The sequence below is a fragment of the Dendrobates tinctorius genome, unplaced genomic scaffold (assembly GCF_039654945.1).
Source record: "Dendrobates tinctorius isolate UK_male_01 unplaced genomic scaffold, ASM3965494v1 ptg000022l, whole genome shotgun sequence".
Taxonomy (NCBI): domain Eukaryota; kingdom Metazoa; phylum Chordata; class Amphibia; order Anura; family Dendrobatidae; genus Dendrobates; species Dendrobates tinctorius.
In genome coordinates this window covers 14972521-14994870 of record NW_027361690.1, presented here as the reverse complement: position 1 = coordinate 14994870, position 22350 = coordinate 14972521, and positions in this window count along the sequence as shown.

Sequence of the window (22350 nt, the reverse complement as noted above, 5' to 3'; positions counted from 1 at the left end):
CAGGATTAAACGTGGAGTAAATTATTGTTAGGTATGTCATTATGTGTTTAAAACACAAAAATTTGGAAATGGCCAGAATTTGAATGTTTATTCTATCAGGAGTTTTACCAATTGTGAGAGTACATTAGTCAAATATGTTTTTATGTGTATGTAAGGGGAAGGAACTAACTAGGCATGTCTCCTCCGCGAAGGGTCCAGAATGGTCGGGGCTGTCACCTATATTGCGGCAAAGAAAGCTTGAGACTACAGACCGTGGCTAAGCGGACAGAGCTGCAGCATGCAAGTGACCAGACAGTTTGGGTGGGAACTTCGGGTGCACGGAAGGCCTGTGAGGTAAAATCAGCTGAGAGGCATCTGGGAAGAGCAGAGCAAAGCCTGGGATGGCAGAGCGCTTTGACAGGAGACCGTAGACGGAGTACAGCTCAGACACTGCTGTCCAGCTGACATAACTGCCCTTGCAGAGACCGCTGACACAGCCGACAACACTGCCACAGCCGCCCCTGCTGACAGTACTAAACATGAGAGATAAGGACTATCAACGGGACTTAGGCTTCTGTCGATTCGGCACAGCGAACCGGGCTGCCCATTTTAAATTGTGTTTGGGCAGTGCTGCAAATCTCCATAGTGTTGGAACACTCACCTCTGAGGATAAGGATATATCCCTCTTCATCACTTCATCTGCTGGACCCAATATCCGCATCAGGATCCTGAGGATTCGCCACCATCATCAGGACCACGGGAGGACACCATCAACATCAAAAGATTCTATATCATTTTACATCATTTGTCAGGATTGTGACAGACCCCCACTATGACGCAATCTAGGCAGCACCAGTCACAGACAGAAGTTCAACCGTGACTGGCGCCTGAATGATAAGTTATATTTTATTGCATTGTTGGCTTTACTTGTCCTTGTTCCTTAAGTTATCCCCATTAGCCTTTTGCTGTATTAGGGAATATTATCTGTTGTGAACTCAATTTCTGGTCTGCCTCTGGTTTCTGGTGAGGGAGCTGGTTGTGCTGACAGAGGAGTTGTGAGTTCTCTTTCCAGGCTCCCTCTGGTGGTGGCAGGAGGTAGTGAAGCTGATCTAATTAACAGAGACCTGCCACCTGATAATGAGGAAGAGGATTGGACATATGGAGTCTCAGACTGGATTTAAGACAGCCGACTCAATATTCCCATTTGATTTGGTTTGGTCTATTCAGTTTTTTGTGTGGTCAGCCAGCCCCGGCCAGGGCTGTGCTGAATTTTCCACTCTTATGTGACTGTATGTGCCAGTTTGTATTTTGTCCCTTATTAGATTGGCCTCTTTTTGCTCTGTTCTCAGAATATGCCAGAGTGCTGATATAGTGGGAGAAGTCTAGTGACTTCAGGGTATTTTTTTCTATCAGAAGCGTTGGACATTTTTGCAGGGTTTTTTGGCGTGATTGCAGATAGTATCTTTCCTTTCCTGTCCTTTCTAGTTAGTGTGGGCCCATCATTTGCTCAGCCTATTTTCCAACCTGTGTTCGTGTTTTCATCTTCTCTCACCTTCAATACATGTGTGGGGGCTGTCTATTCCTTTGGGGTCTGCTCTGGGGCAGTTGTAGATTTCCCCTTTTCTTGCTTTAGGCTTATTTAGTCCACCGGCTGTGACGAGGTGTCTAGAATCATCATAGGTACGCTCCACGGCTGCTTTTAGTTGTGTGGTTAGGATCAGGGGTCTGCAATCCGCGTAGTTACCAACCTCTCTGGTTTTCTGTGACTTGGCTTGGTCTTGTTTTACTCCTCGGTGACCTATTCACAACAGAATCACCAACCATACCGCAGATTCTAGGGTACTCAAAAGCAGGAAAAAATTGTTAAAAAAGTGTCAGTTTTTTTGTGTGTTTTTTCCTCTTTTTCTCTGGGGCCATAGGAGGATTTTTTCTCTAATGAAGATTAAGCAATTGTCTGACCGTGTGGAGCACCTCGCTACTGAAGTGTGGGGAATTTCCGCCTATCTCGCTCAGTCACATGCTGTTGAACCAAAGATCCCTACTCCTGATGTGTTTTCTGGGGATCGGTCTACATTTTTGAATTTTAAGAATAATTGTAAATTATTTCTTGCCTTGAAGCCTAACTCATCGGGGAGCTCTGTGCAGCAGGTTAAAATTGTCATCTCCTTGCTGGGCGGCGATCCTCAGGATTGGGCTTTTTCTCTGCCACCTGAAAATCCTATTCTGACTAATGTGGACGCATTTTTTCAAGCCTTGGGGTTGTTGTATAATGAACCTAATGCTATTGATCAAGCTGAGAAAACCCTATTGGCATTGAACCAGGGTCAGGATTCTGCAGAGTTACATTGTCAAAAATTCCAAAAGTGGGCGGTCCTTACTACATGGAATGATGGTGCATTGGCAGCTCTCTTTCGGAAGGGTTTATCAGAGACCGTAAAAGATATGATGGTGGGATTTTCTGTTCCCTCTAGTCTTGATGATTCTATGCCCTTAGCCATTCAAGTTGATCGGCGTTAACGTGAACATAAAACTACATGAGAGGCATTGCCACCTTTTGAACAAACTTATGCAATGTGATAGGGTTTTGTCTAGGGCGCAACGTCAGGAGTTTAGAAGGCGTAATAAGCTGTGTTTTTTCTGTGGAGACACCTCTCATACTATTTCTGTCTGCCCTAAAGGAGAGAAACGATTTGCACACACATTTGCTGTGGGCAATGTACAACCTAAGTTTCTTTTGGCAATTACTCTGATCTGCTCCTTATCCACATTTTCCGCTAAGGCTTTTGTAGATTCTGGAGCAGCTTTCAATCTGATGGATTTGGACTTTGCTAAACATTGTGGTTTTCCCTTGATACCTCTGCTGACGCCTATTTCTTTTGAGGGGTATTGATGCTACTCCTTCAGCGGAGAATAAACCTCAGTTTTGGACCGAGGTGATAATGCAAGTTGCCCCAGACAACCAAGAAAATTGTAAATTTTTTGTGCTGCACAATTTGCATGATACTATTATTCTGGGTTTTCCCTGGTTGCAAACTCATAATCCAGCTTCGCCAAAAAAGAAATACAGATGGCACTCACTGGTTAAAATCTTCTTTATTCTATTTTTTTAAAACATCGGCATAGGGACGATGGGAGCAGGAGTGGAGATGACGACAGCTGTTTCGAGCTGCAGTGGCGCTTCTACTGGTCTCCAAAAACTCATAATCCAGTTTTGGATTGGAAATCTGTGTCTGTGGTGAGTTGGGGTTGTCAGTGTGTTCTTAGGGACACTCCTGTTTTCTCCACCTCTCCTCAGTCTCATGTTATTCCTGATTATTTGGCTGATTTTTCTGATGTATTTAGTGAGATTAAGTCTCCGTCTTTGCCTCCTCATAGGAGTTATGACTGTGCAATTGAGTTGATGCCTGGGTGTAAATTTCCCAAGAGTCGGCTTTTCAACTTATCAGTACCCGAACATGATGCTATGCAATCCTATGGTAAGGATTTGTGGGAGAAGGATCATGTTAGACCATCCTCTTCACCCTTAGGTGCTGTTTTATTTTGTGGCCAAGAAAGATGGTTCATTAAGACCTTGTATTGACTATCGTTCCCTTAAAAAGATGACGGTTAAATATCAGTACCCAGTGTGGGAGGAACGGCCCCCGTCGAGTGTCCGGGCCGGAACCAAAGGAGCCGTCATCTGGGTTCCGGGGGAAACTGTCCGCGGGGGACAGAGTTCGGGGGCGGACTACTGTGACAGACAGATGGGCTGGGGGAGGGACCAGTATAAAGGAGGCAGGGAATTCCCAGGGCGATGAGTCAGCAGACCGGGACAGAGGCAGCAGGAGACCGTGGGAGCGACTGCAAGCTAGAGCGACTTACCAGTACCAGGGAAGATGCTCACTGAGGACTCCAGAGGGATGGTGCCCAGGCAGTCATCCAAGACTTGTTGCCCTTCTCCAGCCCACGGCCACTGCGACCACAGTTCATCCCGCGGCCGCTGCCGCCTCACCACAACCAGCGCCTGCGGCCTACCCGCGGTCGCCCGCGGCCACTACCATCTCACTTCGACCCGCGGCTGCGGCCTGTTCCCCGCCACCCGCAGCCGCCTTGCTCTCCCCAGTGGCCGCGGCAAGTACAGTGCCGCCGGCGGCCACCACTGTCCTGTTCCGGTCCGCAGCCGGAGCTGGTCCTCTGCTGGTCGCAGACTCCCTGTCACAGCCATTAGCTACGCAGGTGGCCTGTGATTTGTCACCCTACATCGCTGCCGCTTGCCCCAGCCCGGGGACTGCGACCCATCCGACCAAGGACTCCGCTGGGGCCTGTGGGGCTCCAGTGTCATCATCGCGCCAGGGTGCATGAAGACTTCGTCTAAGCCTCAGCAACTGGGCCCAGCAACTACTACGCTGAAAGACCACCATCCCGACCGACGAGGGACGTCTGGACAGCTAAGTTGACAATATAACTAAGGACCCGTAGTCAGCCATACCGCGGCCCTATAGTGACCGGCTATTGCTGGAAGTAGTCATGTTCTACCGTTTGTGTTTCGCTTGTATAGCGCCGCTGCGAGGGCAACTCGTGTTACTCCTTTTGGTGATCAGGCCGTGACTGAGGAAGGTTCCTTCTAATCTTATAAACGTTATTATTGAAAGCTCCAAATTGTCTTGCGACTCGTCACTGCATCCTGCGTACCTGCAAACACCACATTGTTACCCCTGAAGTCTGATTTTTGTCTCCAGAGTTAAAACTGCCTGCTGGTTTACTAAGCTTGGCCTCAGGGGGCGTATAATCTTATTTGCATCAAGCACGGGGATGAATGGAAGACGGCGTTTAATACTCCGGAGGGACATTTTGAGTACCTGGTGATGCCTTTTGGGCTCACTAATGCCCCTTCTGTCTTCCAATCCTTTATGAATGATATTTTCCGGGACTTTGTGGATAAGTTTTTGATCAATTATCTGGATGATATTTTGATCTTTTCCAGTGATTGGGATTCTCATGTGGAACATGTCCGGACTGTGTTCCGGATTTTGAGGGAAAATTCCCTGTTTGTTAAGGGATCGAAATGCCTCTTTGGTGTACAGAGGATTTCATTTTTGGGATTTATTTTGTCTCCGTCGACTATTGAAATCGACCCGGCCAAGGTACAGGCCATTTATGATTGGGTTCAGCCCACTTCTTTGAAGGCTCTCCAGAAGTTTTTGGGTTTTGCTAATTTCTATTGCAAATTTATAGATAATTTTTCTGGTATTGTCAAACCACTGACTGATCTGACCAAGAAGGGCGCTGATGTGCTAAATTGGTCTTCAGAGGCTGTCTCGGCATTTCAGGAGCTTAAGGGGAAATTCACTTCTGCTCCGGTTTTACGGCAACCTGATGTCTCACTTCCATTTCAGGTGGAGGTAGATGATTCTGAGATTGGTTCGGGAGCTGTTTTGTCCCAAAAAGATCCTGTGACTTCTAAAATGAATCCCTGTGCCTTCTTTTCTTGAAAGTTCTCCCCATCTGAATGCAACTATGACGTGGGGAATCAGGAATTGTTGGCCGTGAAATGGGCATTTGAAGAGTGGAGACATTGGTGGGAGTGAGCTAGACATCAAGTTGTGGCCCTCACTGAACGCAAGAATTTGATTTATCTGGAGTCGGCCAAACGCTTGAATCCTAGACAGGCTAGGCGGGCCTTGTTTTTCACACGTTTTAATTTTGTGGTCTCTTTTCTTCCTGACACTAAGAATGTTAAGGCAGACGCCCTTTCTAGGAGTTTCTTTGCTGATTCTCATATTGTGACCGAGCCTATGACCATCCTAGGTGAGGGGGTAGTTCTTTCTGCCAATGATCCGACGTGGATGGGATCGCTGGGATATAGTTAGCTGATCGCTGGTGAGCTGTCACATAGACAGATTCACCAGCCATCAGGACCAGCAAGTAAGCTGGTTTCCAGGGTAAACAGCAGGTATCTAAGAGCCGCGTTTACCTTGGAAACCAGCTCCCAGCATCGCTGATCGATGGTCTCCCGCTGCCACACACAGTGATGCGCACTGGCCAGCCGGAGACCAACGATCAAAAAATGGCCCAGGACGTTCGAGCATGATCAGCGATACCTGGCAGGGGGGCCGGTCGCTGATACATGTCACACACAGCAATCTCGCTGGCGAGATCGCTGTGGCATCACAAAATCAGCGATCTTGCTGTGTGTGACGGGGCCTTAAGGCTCCTGCCGAAACGTGTCAACCAGTTACTGACTACCCTGATGTGATCTTTTAATGATTTTCAAATAAAGACGAGGATATTTTTTAATTCAAGGACACAGCATAACTTTTTTTCATTCGATATAGTCTTGATTGGCCAGCAAACTCGCATTATCTAAACCCCATGGTGAATTGTCAAGATGAAGATTAGAGACACCAGACCCAACAATGCAGACGAGCTGAATGCTGCTATCAAAGCAACCTGGGCTTCCATAACACCTCAGCATTGCCACAGACTGATCGCCTCCATGCCATGCCGCATTGATGCAGTAATTGACGCATTTCGGATTTTAAAATCATTTTTCAGCCTGGTGTTATAAAGTATTCTAATTTACTAAGATAATGACTTTTGGGTTTTCATTAGCTGTAAGCCATAATCATCAACATTAACAGAAATAAATACATGATATATATCACTCTATATAATATATGAGTTTCACTTTTTGTATTGAAGAACTGAAATTAACTTTCTAATTCTAATTTCTAATTTTGTGAGAAGCATCTGTATATATATATATATATATATAAAAACATATAATATATTAAAGAAATGGATCACTAAAGCCATGGTTTTTCACATTAATTTTTGGAGTGTTGCTTGTTTTTTTTCTGATTACGGTATATTCTGGTGTGTACAGCTTAACGTCATACAATTGCATACAATGTAACAACCATTGACTTCCTTTGTTTAATATGTATATAGTAAAGTCACTTTTTAATTTTTTTGCAGGATCCCCATAAGAAAGAATTCATTTAAATGTACTGTATATATACAGCTCTGGCAAAAATTAAGAAACCACTTCCAAATGTTCAGTTTGTCTGATTTTTCTCATTATTGGTATATTTTTGGGCAAAATGTAAATTGTTCTTTTAGTCTACAAATTTCTGACAACATGTCTCCGAATTTCCAAGCAATAAATTTTGTTTTTCTTTTTTCTGAAAAGCAGAAATGGTCAAAATTTAATAACAAAACAGTGCTTTCAGACCTCAAATAATGCAAAGATAACAAGTTCATAATCATTTAGAAACAACTAACGTTTTAACTCAGGGAGAGTTCTGAAATCAATATTTTGTGGAATAACCATGATTTTTATAAACAGATTTCATCCGTCTTGGCATGCTTGCCACCAGTATCTCACACTCCTTCTGGAGCAAAAATTTAAGCAGTTCTTCTTTGCTTGATGGCTTGTGAATATCCATCATCCTCTTGTTTACATTCCAGAGGTTTTCAATGGGGTTCAGGTCTGGAGAATGGGCTGCTTATGACAGGATTTTGATGTGGTGGTCTTTTAATTTCTGGCAGAGCTGCATATATATCTTCAAAGATGAAAGCAGCACATCGTAGTAAGGTCAATTTAAGTGCAGTTTAATTGCCCATCTGGCTACGTTTTGGTCCCAAGGATATGGATCTTTTTCATATCCTTGGGACTGAAACGTCACCAGATGGGCAATTAAACTTCACTTAAATTGACCTTACTACGATGTGCTGCTTTCATCTTTGAAGCGATATTTGTGAGGTTTGGTTTTGGTGCATACCTGGAAGGCTTGCACCCGATGATTGTTTTTTGTGCCGCTTTTTCACTTTTTCTCTCTCTCTCTGTGTGTGTGTGTGTGTATATACTGTATATATATATATATATATATATATACACACTTAGAGGTAATATTGCTATATGATGCAAATATTCAACATTAATCAGTGTACTAAATGTAGTGCAAACTGACTTTTAAAGCTTGGTGGTGGTAGTTTTTGAGGAAGCTAATGGTGCACCAAAGGCACAGAAATAAAAGATAATCATTACCAACAAGAAGCAGATAGATACATAGAAAAAGGTTGTCATAAAACTGCACGGGAAGATCATGCATTTATACCCAATATAGAAAAAAGTTTGCGCATGACCCATAACCCTGAGACATGACTGACATTCAGGGTTATTGAAAAATTATGAAAGCAAGTAATCTTGACATACTGACATCTAAGTATGGAGGGAAATCTTTTTAAAGTCTGTAAATATTTGATGTTTTAGCAAGGGTTGAGTGCAATACACATATAGGGCAAAAGGCATCCATTAATTCTGGCTGCTGAAATGAAAAAAAAAACATAATCAATATGCAAAAAGAGAAAAATATTGCAGAAACTGACAAAACGATAATGAGTGGCTCTTTGATGATTGCTAGGAGCCATCACATTTTATGTAAACAACTGCTTGAAGTTTATGCATATATAGCAATATGCAGATTATTGAAAATATTTAATGGAGACTGTTCCAACGTCTACTGTGAATGCTATAATCCAGCACTGGGAAGTGGGAATTTTTCTGTAGTCCCAGCAATAGGAAGGAGGATCTTGGTAGATACGGGCTCACAAATAACCACAATGCCTGAGATGTACTTTAAAAGACATTTCCCAGAAGCCATGAGACGTGAGTTGGGGTCAGTGATCAAGTTGATGGCCACCAATCAGTTACCTATCCCGGTTACAGAGGTGGCATGCATGCAGAATAAGGTCTGTGGCAAAGACTTGGGCTGCAAGGGAGTGTTGTTAACTACTGGCGACTCCTCGCAAGGACATACTGTCACTCTGGGATTGAATGTACTCAGGGAGTTTTGAAGTCTCCTCATTAACGAGCCTCCTAAACTGCTTTCAAACAAGCTACACTTGCCTTTAAATCAGCCCCCACCTCTGCTAAACAGACCTATTTCACAAACCTTGTATCTTCACTATCCCACAACCCAAAACAACTGTTCAGCACATTCAACTCTCTCCTCTGCCCACCACTGCCACCTCCAATTCCCCTCATCTCTGCTGAGGACTTTGCCACCTACTTCAAAAACAAGATTGACCAAACAAGGCAAACCTTTACAGTTCCACCACCCCAGCCGCTCCACATACCAGACCTCTGCCCTTCCCTAATAACCTCCCTCTCCAACATCACTGAAGGAGAGCTTACTCATCTCCTTTCCAAATCACGCCTCACCACCTGTGCACTTGACTCCATCCCTTCCCACCTGCTCCCCAACCTCACTAATATGATCATTCCAGCCCTATCCCATCACTTCAACCTATCCCTAACTTCTGGTACCTTCCCCTCTACCTTCAAACATGCCACCATAACACCCATCCTCAAAAAATCAAACCTTTACCCAACTGCTATGCCCAGCTATCGCCCCATATCACTGCTCCCGTTTGCTTCCAAACTCCTTGAACAGCATGTCCATGCTCAACTTTCCTCCCATCTCTCATTTAACTCCCTCCTTGACATCCTGCAATCTGGCTTCCGCCCCCACCACTCCACTGAAACTGCCCTGACCAAAATTACTAATGACCTACTCACAACCAAAGCTAACAGACAATTCTCCATCTTCCTCCTTCTTGACCTGTCCTCTGCCTTTGACACAGTTGACCACTGCCTACTGCTACAGATTCTTTCTTCCCTTTGCATCAAAGACCTTGCCCTCTCCTGGATTTCCTCATACCTTTCTGACCGCACATTCAGCATCTCCCACTCCCACACTACCTTCTCATCCCGCCCCCTCTCTGTTGGAGTCTCCCAAGCCTCTGTCCTGGGGCCCCTACTTTTTTCCATCTATACTCTTGGCCTAGGACAACTCATAAAGTCCCATGGCTTCCAGTACCACCTGTATGCGGATGACACTAAGATCTACCTCTCTGGCCCAGATGTCACCTCTCTGCTGTCCAGAATCCCAGAGTGTCTATCATCCATATCCTCCTTTTTCACCTCTCGCTTCCTAAAACTCAACGTAGACAAAACTGAACTCATTATCTTTCTGTTAGGAGTGGCGGAAAACACTAAATAAAAAATAAATAAAGTGCCTTCGCCACCCGGGGTCCACCATGCGGTGGATGGAAAAACCGCTGCTAGAGAGGCAGAGCACAAGGCAGTAATGTGCACAAGGGTTAGACGGCACCCAGTGCACAAAAGCAAGCTCTGTTATACTCACAGAGCTGCAGGCAAATAAGCTCAAATTAAACGCTCAGTCTGTTCAGAGTCACAGACACACAGTGATACAGTCGCGGTATTCGCAGTCACAGGAGTAGCCTTAAACAGCAGGACTACTCCGTCTAGACCTACCATCAAATAAGGTGCAAAGTGTTATGATGAGTCACCGAAGGAGGAAAAAACAAAATACTAGCTAAGTCCAGAAAAACCAGAGAGGTTGGCAGCTATCGGATTGCAGACCCCTGAACCTATCCACAACAACTAGCAGTAGCCGTGGGGGGTTCCTACGGTGCCCTAGACCCCTCGATCACTGCCGGAGAACTACATAGCCTAAAGACAGAAAGGGGAAAAACTAAACTGCCCCAGAGCAGACCCCAAAGCAATAGGCAGCCCCCAACATATAATGACGGTGAAGCAAGATGAAAACACTAACACAGATAGAAAGATAGGTTGAGCAAATGATGGGGCCCAAGCTAACTAAAATAGGACAGGATAGGAAAGCTACTGTCTGCCATCCGCAAAAACCCTATCCAAAATTTGCCAACCGACTGATAGGAAAAACAGGCCCTGAAGTCGCTAGGCTTCAAAAGACTAAATCAGCACTCAGGTATATTCTGAAGACAGAGCAAAAGATCAAAAGATCAGAGACAAAAATGGAATTCAGCTCACCCCCGGCCAGGGATGGCAGAACTACCAAAAAACAAGGCAAAACAAAAACAAAACTGAAGTGTACAAAGCAGAGCAGAAAAACTTAGCTTTGAGATGCAGGAATCAGACTGGTCTCCAAGAATCCAGCAGGATCACCAGCAAGGCAGAAGGGTGTCGACTGCCTTATATCCAGTCCTCAATTCCAGCCACCCAGTCATCATCTAGCTGCCCAGGTGTTTGGTAATCAGCCTCACTACCTTCCTTCACCAGAGGAGGGAGTTCATCAGACCTCAACGGTGAAGGGAAAAATGAACTCACAACAGTACCTCCCCCTTGAGGAGGGGTCACCGAACCCTCATCCATGCCACCAGGGCGATCCAGGTGAGCCCGATGAAAGGCACGCACCAATCTTTCGGCATGAATATCAGAGGCAGAGACCCAGGAATTATCCTCCTGACCATAACCCTTCCACTTAACCAAATACTAGAGTCTCCATCTAGCCAGATGGGAATCCAGTATCTTCTCTACCTCATATTCCATGTTACCTTCAACCAAGACAGGGTCAGGAGGTGCCACCACAGGAACTACTGGTTCAACAAACCGCTTCAACAAGGACTTATGAAACACATTATGAATTTTAAATGTGACAGGAAGAGGAAAAACTAAACTGCCCCAGAGCAGACCCCAAAGCAATAGGCAGCCCCCAACATATAATGATGGTGAAGCAAGATGAAAACACTAACACAGATAGAAAGATAGGTTGAGCAAATGATGGGGCCCAAGCTAACTAAAATAGGACAGGATAGGAAAGCTACTGTCTGCCATCCGCAAAAACCCTATCCAAAATGTGCCAACCGACTGATAGGAAAATCAGGCCCTGAAGTCGCTAGGCTTCAAAAGACTAAATCAGCACTCAGGTATATTCTGAAGACAGAGCAAAAGATCAACAGATCAGAGACAAAAATGGAATTCAGCTCACCCCCAGCCGGGGATGGCAGAACTCCCAAAAAACAAGGCAAAACAAAAACAAAACTGAAGTGTACAAAGCAGAGCAGAAAAACTTAGCTTTGAGACGCAGGAATCAGACTGGTCTCCAAGAATCCAGCAGGATCACCAGCAAGGCAGAAGGGCGTTGACTGCATTATATCCAGTCCTCAATTCCAGCCACCCAGTCATCATCTAGCTGCCCAGGTGTTTGGTAATCAGCCTCACTACCTTCCTTCACCAGAGGAGGGAGTTCATCAGACCTCAACGGTGAAGGGAAAAATGAACTCACAACAGCAAAGCGTCGTAACCGCGGATGCATAGAAAGCTGCAACTGCAGCGTAGCAAAAACTGAGCCGCTGCAAGGTGCTGCAATAACGCTGGTGCAATGCAGACGCTAAGCTGCTGAGCAAGATGGAGCATATGCGCGCTGGCGCTAGCGCTGCTACTGGCTGAACCCAAACACTCGCACAATCGTATTATCAGAGGGAAGGGGTTTCTTAATAAGTCAGTCACCAGTCCAAGCATCCATCATCATACATACAGCAGTAAGTATGAAACACTTGCGCATGGCGGAACAGCCATGCGTGCTATTTATACCAAACAGGACCTTCCGGAAGTCTCCAAGGCTCCAGGAGGAGCCAATAGGATTAGACACAGGACCTGAGCATGTGACTCCCGAACTCCAATGGGAGCTCGTCCCATGAGCATGCTCAGTGGAGGGAACAGAGGACTTAGCCTCTGGAGAGAGTAGCCGCAAGGCACTCTCCTCTGCAATCTCCTCTACCGCAGATGAAACGCAGGAGACTGCAGCATGTAAGGGTCTAGATTTCATCATAGGGAAGGAAGAAATCAGACTCCTAACATTACCCCCCTCCTAGGGCCCCCTCCTCCCTGAGCCTTCCGAACCATGAACCTGGGCTCAAACTCACCCGAAGGCGAGCTTGATGTCCTTGTAGATGTTACAGTAAACCGGGACACCTGGAAGGCATCAGTGGAAGTAAAGTCACCAGGTTTCACCAGAGACACCTGGGAGATGGCAGGAGCTGGCGATGCAACTGCACGCCGCCGCGAATCAGCGATCGTCACCACTCTCCGCTTAGGAAGGTTAACCTGGGCACATGAAGTGCAAGCCTGGATAATTTTTTTAATATCCCGAGCTTTATGAGGCCACCAATACGCTCCGGCCAAGAGCTTCAAGATTTGCATGTAACCTCGATGTTGAGGCGCTTGGGAGGCATGCGCCCATGCGAGAACTTGAGCCCTAAGATGAGGAGGGACAAAAGTCTCGGTGACCGTTTCAGATTCTGACCATTGCGGGGAGCTGGCTTCCGGAGAAACCGCACATACATGGGACAACCGCAAATGGATTCCTGATCAGAGTCTATGTTGAGATCGGTACGAGACACCTCCATGGGCTCAGGGGGTATAACCTCTGGCTCAGACAGCTCAGGAGGTACAAAAATTTAGGAGCTGAGGCAGCTCTTTGCTTGGAGTGAGCCCTCTCCATATCGCGCTCCTAAAAACGGAGGTCGATACGTGAGAAGACGGAAATTAGCTCTTCCAAACTGGTGGGGATTTCTCTAGTGGAGAGAGTATCCTTCACGTGCTCTGCTAGACCTCGCCAAAAAACGGGGATAAGCGCTCTGTCGGACCATTCCAACTCGGACGCCAGTGTCCGAAAATTTACGGCATACTGGCTAACCGAGAGCGACCCCTGAGTAAGGGCGAGCAGCTGCAGAGACGTATCGTGTGTGACCCGAGGACCGAGAAAAACTTGTTTGATGGCAGTCAGCAAGTTGGCCGCAGTCCGGATCTCGAGGTCACCACGTTCCCATAGAGGCATAGCCCATTCCAGAGCCTTGCTTGACAGTAGGGAGATAATGAAGGCCACCTTAGCCCGCTCTGTAGGGAATTGAGCAGCCAGCAGCTCCAGGTGTATAGAGCACTGGCTGATAAAACCCCTGCAGGAGGCGCCATCCCCAGAGAATTTTTCGGGCAACGGGAGGCGGGTAACTATCGGCACAAAGGAGGACACGGACATACGCCCCATGACATCTGTGAGTGCCTGAACAGCAGCATCTTTTTCCTGCGCAGCTGCGAGAGACCTCTCAAAGGTGGCCAAGCGATCCTCGAGCTGTCGCACACACTGCACCAGTTGCTGCTGATCTGCCATGTCTAGCCAGACCTTGGCACTAGTATTATGTTAGAAGTGGCGGAAGACACTAAATAAAAAATAAATAAAGTGCCTTCGCTACCCGGGGTCCACCGTGTGGTGGATGGAAAAACCGCTGCTAGAGAGGCAGAGCACAAGGCGGTAATGTGCACAAGGGTTAGACGGCACCCAGTGCACAAAAGCAAGCTCTGTTATACTCACAGAGCTGCAGGCAAATAAGCTCAAATTAAACGCTCAGTCTGTTCAGAGTCACAGACACACAGCGATACAGTCGCGGTATTCGCGGTCACAGGAGTAGCCTTAAACAGCAGGACTACTCCGTCTAGACCTACCGACAAATAAGGTGCGAAGTGTCGCAACCGCGGACGCATAGAAAGCTGCAACTGCAGCTCGGCAAAAACTGAGCTGCTGGCAAGGCGCTGCAATAACGCTGGCGCAATACAGACGCTAAGCTGCTGAGCAAGATGGAGCATATGCGCGCTGGCACTAGCGCTGCTACTGGCTGAACCTAAACACTCACACAATCGTATTATCAGAGGGAAGGGGTTTCTTAATAAGTCAGTCACCAGTCCAAGCATCCATCATCATACATACAACAGCAATTATGAAATACTAGCGCATGGCGGAACAGCCATGCACGCTTTTTATACCAAACGGGACCTTCCGGAAGTCTCCAAGGCTCCAGGAGGAGCCAATAGGATTAGACACAGGATCTGAGCATGTGACTCCCGAACTCCAATGGGAGCTCGTCTCATGAGCATGCTCAGTGGAGGGAACAGAGGACATAGCCTCTGGAGAGAGTTGCCGCAGGGCACTCTCCTCTGTAATCTCCTCTACTGCAGATGAAACGCAGGAGACTGCAGCATATAAGGGTCTAGATTTCATCATAGGGAAGGAAGAAATCAGACTCCTAACACTTTCCTCCATCTCACGTATCTTCCCTACCCGATCTGTCTATTATGGTAAATGGCATCATGCTATCTCCCGCAACTGAAATCCACTGCTTCTCGACTCTGCCCTGTCCTTCAAACCGCACGTCCAATCTCTTGCCACCTCCTGTCACCTCCAACTCAAAAATGTTTCCAGAATCCATCCCTTCCTCAGTCCTCAAACTACTAAAACTCTTGTACATGCCCTCATCATCTCCCGCCTTGACTACTGCAACACCCTCCTCTGTGGCCTCCCTGCTAACTCTCTTGCACCACTCCAGTCTATCCTCAATTCTGCTGCCCGACTAATCCACCTCTTTCCTCGCTACTCCCCTGTCTCTCCCCTCTGCAAATCCCTCCATTGGCTCCCAATTCCCCAACGAATCCAGTTCAAACTACTAACACTGATCTACAAAGCCATCCACAACCTTTCCCCTCCCCATATCTCTGAACTAATCTCCCAATATCTTCCCTCACGTGCTCGTCGATCCTCCCAACACCTCCTACTCTCCTCCACACTTCGTTCCTCACACAACCACCTCCAAGATTTCTCCCGAATATCCCCTATCCTCTGGAATACCATGCGTCAACACGTCCGATTATCCACCACCCTCGGATCCTTCAAACGGAACCTGAAAACCCATCTTTTCAGGAAAGCTTACAGACTGTAATAAACATTCTGCCGCCTCACCACCGCCTGAGCTGCCGCCTCATCACCACCAGAATTGCTGCACCCCCGACCTTCTGTCTTTTCCCTGCTATCCCGTAGAATGTAAGTCCACAAGGACAGGGTCCTCTCCCCTCTGTATCAGTTTGTCATTGTAAATTTGTTGTGGAAACTTGTTTACTGTTAACGATATCTATTATTATTATTATTATTATTTATTGTTCTAGCGCCATTTATTCCATGGCGCTTTACATGTGAGGAGCGGTATACATAAAAACAAGTACAATAATCTTAAACAATACAAGTCATAACTGGTACAGGAGGAGAGAGGACCCTGCCCGCGAGGGCTCACAATCTTCAAGGGATGGGTGATAATACAGTAGGCGAGGGTAGAGCTGGTCGTGCAGCGGTTTGGTCGATTGGTGGTTACTGCAGGTTATAGGCTTGTCGGAAGAGGTGGGTCTTCAGGCTCTTTTTGAAGGTTTCGATGGTAGGTGAGAGTCTGATATGTCGTGGTAGAGAGTTCCAGAGTAGGGGTGATGCGCGAGAGAAATCTTGTATGCGATTGTGGGAAGAGGAGATAAGACGGGAGTAGAGAAGGAGATCTTGTAAGGATCGGAGGTTGCGTGCAGGAAAGTACCGGGAGACGAGGTCACAGATGTATGGAGGAGACAAGTTGTGGATGGCTTTGTATGTCATGGTTAGGGTTTTGTAATGGAGTCTCTGGGCAATTGGGAGCCAGTGAAGGGATTGACAGAGGGGAGAAGCTGGGGAATAGCGGGGGGACAGGTGGATTAGTCGGGCAGCAGAGTTTAGAATAGATTGGAGGGGTGCGAGAGTGTTTGAGGAGAGGCCACAGAGCATGAGGTTGCAGTAGTCAAGGCGAGAGATGATGAGGGCATGGACTAGGGTTTTTGCAGATTCTTGGGTGAGGAATGAACGGATGCGTGAAATATTTTTGAGTTGAAGTCGGCAGGAAGTGGAAAGGGTTTGGATATGTGGTTTGAAGGAGAGATCAGCGTCAAGGATTACTCCGAGGCAGCGAGCTTGTGGGACTGGGGAGAGTGGGCAGTCATTTACTGTAATTGATAGGTTCGTAGGGGGGGTCACGTGAGATGGGGGAAAAATGATGAATTCTGTTTTGTCCATGTTGAGTTTCAGATATTTAGTGGAGAAGAAGGATGAAATAGTGGACAGACATTGAGGAATTCTGGTTAGTAGGGAGGTGATATCTGGTCCAGAGATGTAGATCTGTGTGTCATCAGCATAAAGATGATACTGAAAGCCATGAGATTCTATGAGCTGTCCCAGGCCAAAGGTGTAAATAGAGAACAGCAGGGGCCCAAGGACTGAACCTTGTGGGACTCCGACAGATAGGGGGTGAGGTGAGGAGGTGGTGTGTGAGTGGGAGACGCTGAATGTCCGGTCTGTTAGGTATGATGAGATCCAGGAGAGGGCCAAGTCTGTGATGCCGAGGGATGAGAGGGTCTGTAATAATAGGGAATGGTCCACTGTGTCAAAGGCAGCCGACAGGTCCAGGAGGAGGAGGACAGAGTAGTGTCGCTTGCTCTTGGCAGTTAAGAGGTCATTGGTGACCTTAGTAAGGGCAGTTTCAGTGGAGTGGTGTGACCGGAAGCCAGATTGTAAGCGGTCGAAGAGGGAGCAAGAAGAGAGATGGGAGGACAGTTCAAGGTAGACGTGTTGTTCCAGTAGCTTGGAGGCGTATGGGAGAAGTGATATAGGGCGATAGCTAGATACAGAGGATGGGTCAAGAGAGGGCTTTTTGAGGATAGGTGTGATGGAGGCATGCTTAAAGCTTGAGGGGAAAACACCAGTTGTTAGTGATAGGTTGAAGAGATGGGTTAGGGTTGGGATGAAGACTGTGGTGAGGTTTGGGATGAAGTGGGATGGGATCGGGTCGAGTGCACAGGTGGTGAGATGTGATCTTGAGAGTAGAGTGGAGAGTCGATCTTCTGTAATGGTGGAGAAGTTGGTTTTGAAGGTGGAGGGCTGGGAAGTCGGGAGGAAGGGCTCTGGGGATTGTTGACCAAAACTGTCCCTGATGTTATCAATTTTCTGCTTGAAAAATGAGGCAAAGTCTTCAGCTGAGATGAGTGGGGAGGGAGGAGGTGCTGGGGGGCGGAGGAGAGAATTGAAGGTGTTGAATAACTGTTTAGGGTTGTGAGACAGGGAGGATATGAGAGATGAGAAGTAGGTTTGTTTAGCTGTGGCGAGTGTGGTCTTGAAAGTAGTGAGGGACTGTTTGAATGCGATGAAGTGCTCGTTGGAGTGGGATCTTTTCCATCTGCGCTCAGCAGCCCTGGAAGCTCGCCTCAGCTCTTTGGTCAGGCTGGTGTGCCAGGGCTGTCTGTTGATTTTGCGAGTTTTGGTATGTGTAAGTGGGGCAGCGGATTCCAAAGCTACAGCTATTGTGGTGTTATATAGAGCGGCAGCGTCATCCGCATTGTGTAAGGAACTTATATCTGTAAGAGGGAGGAGGGATTCAGAGAATGAGTGTAGGTCAAGGTGTTTAAGATTCCTGCGAGGGTGTGAAAGTTTGTGGGGTGGGGATTGTAGACATGGAGTGAAGAGGGAAGAGAATGTGAGCAGGTTGTGGTCAGAGAGAGGAAGAGGTGAGTTAGAGAGGTTAGATAGGGAGCAGAGGCGGGTGAAGATGAGGTCCAGTGTGTGGCCATCTTTGTGGGTGGCTGTAGAAGACCATTGAGTGAGGCCGAAGGAGGAAGTGAGAGATAGAAGTTTAGTGGCAGCTGAGAGGGAAGTGTCAATGGGGATGTTGAAGTCGCCCATGATGATAGTAGGGATGTCCGCGGAAAGGAAATGAAGTAACCAGGTGGTGAAGTGGTCAATAACTTTGTGTGTAACCCCCTTCTCATGTACAGCACCATGGAATTAATGTCGCTATATAAATAAATAATAATAATAACTGTTCCTGAAACAGTGGGGTCCGCATGCACCACAAAGAAGAGTGTTTCAGCAGTTCATCCGGACGGCCCAGGCACAAAAAGCCTCCTGTGATGGAAAGGTGCTGGGAAAAGTGTTAGTTCCGGCTGAAGCCAATCTCAACTTATCACCGGATCAAAGTGTGCTTTCACTACCTGTCTAAGCTTGCACTCCGCTGGAAGGGGTGGAAGTACAACTAGAACCGGCTGATGTGGAAAATCTGCCATTAGGGCTCTTAGTAGCCAGGACATTAGCTACCATACGTGATGGAATGGTACCAGTGCGGTGTGTGAACTTAAGTGAAGACTTTGTGACGCTTACCCCCAGAAGTGAAATCGAGCAAATTGTAGGCATGCCAGATGAGCTAATCCCATCACAGGGCATCCAAATAAAGACAAAAGGGAAAGATCCATGGACTGTAGCTGTGGAAACAGCCCCTGTGTTCAAACCCCAAGTACAGAGAAAGGGGCATCACATCTTAGAACAAGCCCGGGCTGAGTTGACAAAGTTTACACCGCAGATGGTGGAGCTTGTGGAGGTCTTACTAGGACGTTACCAGGATGTGTTCGCTCGACATGAGGATGATTTCAGCTGTATGACTGCCATCACATATGAGACTTCAATGGGTAATGCTGTGCCTGAGAGAGCATTATTGTCAGATTCCTCCACAAATGTACCAGGAGGTAAAATGGATGCTCACACAAATGCTACAGAACAGTGTTATCCGGGAGAGCCAAAGCCCGTGGGCTGCACTCATTGTCCTAGAGCGGAAAAAAGACGGTATTCTACGGTTCTATGTGGACTAACGCAAATTAAATGCCTGCACAGTGAGAGATTCATATCCACTACCCCATATTGAAGAATCCTTGTCCGCTCTTGGGAACACAAGATACTTCTCCACTCTAGACCTGGCTAGCGGGTACTGGCAAGTGCCAATGTCAGAACATGACCGAGCAAAGACGGCCTTTATAGTACCTATGGGTCCGTATAAGTTCAACAGAATGCTGTACGGATTGGCTAATGCTCCCGGTACTTTTCAGCAACTAATGGAGAGATGTTTAGGAGATCTAAACTTTGAAGCCACTCTCATCTACCTGGATGACAAAATTGTGTTTGCACCCACGTTCAAAGAGCAGTTACAGTGTCTTGAGCAAGTACTCAGCCAGCTTCAGAAGCATGGGCTGTGAGTGAAACCATCTAAATGTCACCTGTTCCGCACCCAGATTGAGTATCAAGGGCATATGGTCTCTGCAGAAGGCGTACGACAGTTCCTTGAAAAGATTGTGGCAGTGCAAGACTGGCCTACCCCGATAACCATAAAGAATGTTCAAGCATTCTTAGGGTTGACTGGGTATTATCGACGGTTCGTGAAAGACTTCACCCATATTGTGAACCCATTGCTAGAACTGTTGAAAGGAGTGGCATCTGGAGCCAAAAAAAAATCGAGAAATTCAGTGGGGAGTGCATCAGGAGAAATCGTTCCAAGCTTTGAAAATGGCTCTGACAGAAGCCCCAGTCTTGACCTATGCTGATTTTTCTCAACCTTTTATTCTCTATAGGGATGTGAGATAACAGGGGCTCGGAGCAGTGTTGTCGCAGATTCAAGATGGAAAAGAGAGAGTAATTGCCTATGCAAGTCGTTCCCTCCATGACTCTGAACGGAATCCAGACAACTACAGCTCTATCAAACTAGAACTGTTGGCACTACTATGGGCCAACAGTTTGTGGAATACCTATCTGGATCAAATGTTATTGTGCGCACTGACAACAACCTACTGGCTCACCTGGAGAACGTGAAGTTAGAGGCTCTGGAGCAGCACTGGGTGGCTAAAATGGCCTGATACTAGTACAAAATAGTCTACAAATACCCATGAGAAAATACCCATGCAGATGTGTTATCCAGGGTTTCCACCAAAGCCACCTGGCCCTAACTGAGATGAATTGCTGGAGGCAGACAAAGTTCCTGCATTCCAAGGATCTGTCAGGATGTTGTCAGTAACGTGGGAACAGGCTCGGGCAAAACCTCAGAAAAGTGTGCTTGGACAACCCCATGATGAGTGGGTATGGATTCAGCAGGAAGATGGAAAGCTTGCCTGAATTCGGCAGTGGGTGGCCTGCAAACAACCGCCCAGTCGGGAGGAGAGAAAGACTCTGTCCCCCAGGACGATGCAAATCCTGCATCAATGGGAGAGGCTCCACCCAAGAGGCAGATACAAAGATCCAGCTGCAGTTGGCCCTGTCTGTCACTTGGCAAGTAGTGATTCCTGAGATGCTGCTACATTGAGTGGCCACAGAGGCACATGAAAAAGGGGCCCACTTCGGTCAGGAAAAGACTTTTCACTGGTGGCAGAGACTGGTTTACCATCCATTGCTAAAAATGGTGGTAGAAGAAGTGTGTCGACTATGTAGGAACTATGAGCTGTCCAAACCTCCGGAACAGAGGGCCCCCACACAAACCATCGTGACTTCCGCCCCGCTAGAAGTATTGATGATTGACTATCTGACAATAGGGTCAGCCTATCGAGGGTGCGAACATTGTTTATTCATGGTGGATCACTTCACTAAGTTCGTGGTCGTGACCCCAACTCGGGACCAAATTGCTAAATCTGCAGCTCATGCTATTTGTTAAAATTTCATACAGGTGTATAGCTGCTTGAAGAGAACCCATTCCGACCAAGGTACCTGCTTCTTGGAGTCATGGATGAATTACACCGCTTGTATGAAATTGAGAAACCTCATACGACACCTTTCCAACCTCAGGGTAATGGAGCATGTGAATGGTTCAATTGAACGCTCATCCAAATGTTGAGGACATTGGAAGAGGACCGAAAGGCCCGTTGGCCGGAATTTGTCGCAGAACTGATGTGGGTGTACAACAATCAGGTACATCGCACCACAGGATACACTCCCTATATTCTACTTTTCGGACGGCCAGGAAAAGAGATTACCGAGTTGAAGATGGACCCAGAGGAGGACTTTCCATGGATGGGGGTGTCCACCTGGGTCCAAGAACACAGTCATCGGTTGCAGACTCTACATTGTCTGATGTAGACCCATTTTCAAGAGTTGGAACATCCAGAGATGGCTCCACTACGTGGGACAGCTCTACTGGCCGGAGACCAGGTATTAGTCATAGAGAAGTGTCTTTTAGACAAGTTAGACCATCCATGGGAAAAAACACTATATCGTGTACGGCGACGAGACAGTGCTGAAGGTCCCGTCTATGAAATTCAGCCCAAGGGGCCGAAGATGCTCCTACTCGTGTTGTACACCATAATATGTTATGCCCCTGCATATCAAGAGACCCTGCTCGAAATGAGGAAGAAGAACCCGATGCTCCTTTGAATTTTCCATGAGTCGCTAGTGATAGTGAAGAAGAGGAATACCTTGAATCATTGTAGGCAAGACTAGAAAGAGAACCGGAACCCAAGACCCCTGGGCTCCCACGAGACCTGGGATGGCAGTTTTTCCAGAAGTGAGCACATCTCCACCTTCGATGATCCAGCCTGATCTCACTACTCAAGTAGAGCCAATTGATATTCCTGGGTACGATGTTCTGAACGCTCGACTGCAGGAACACCCCCCAACCGATTTGATCAAGAAAATTTTGTCTGACAGCAAGTGGTCCAAAACTTAGAAGAATGCCGTCGCATACAAGAACTCTCGCCCGTGGAATGGTGAGCACAAAGAAAGGGTGAATGTAAGGAGAAGAACCCAGCTAGACATGCTCCCTCCGCTGTGGTTCCCGAACCGTTGGGGCTGTCACCTAAGCTGCAGAAGCCTGTGAGGAGATTTCAGTGGTGAGGCAACAGGATAG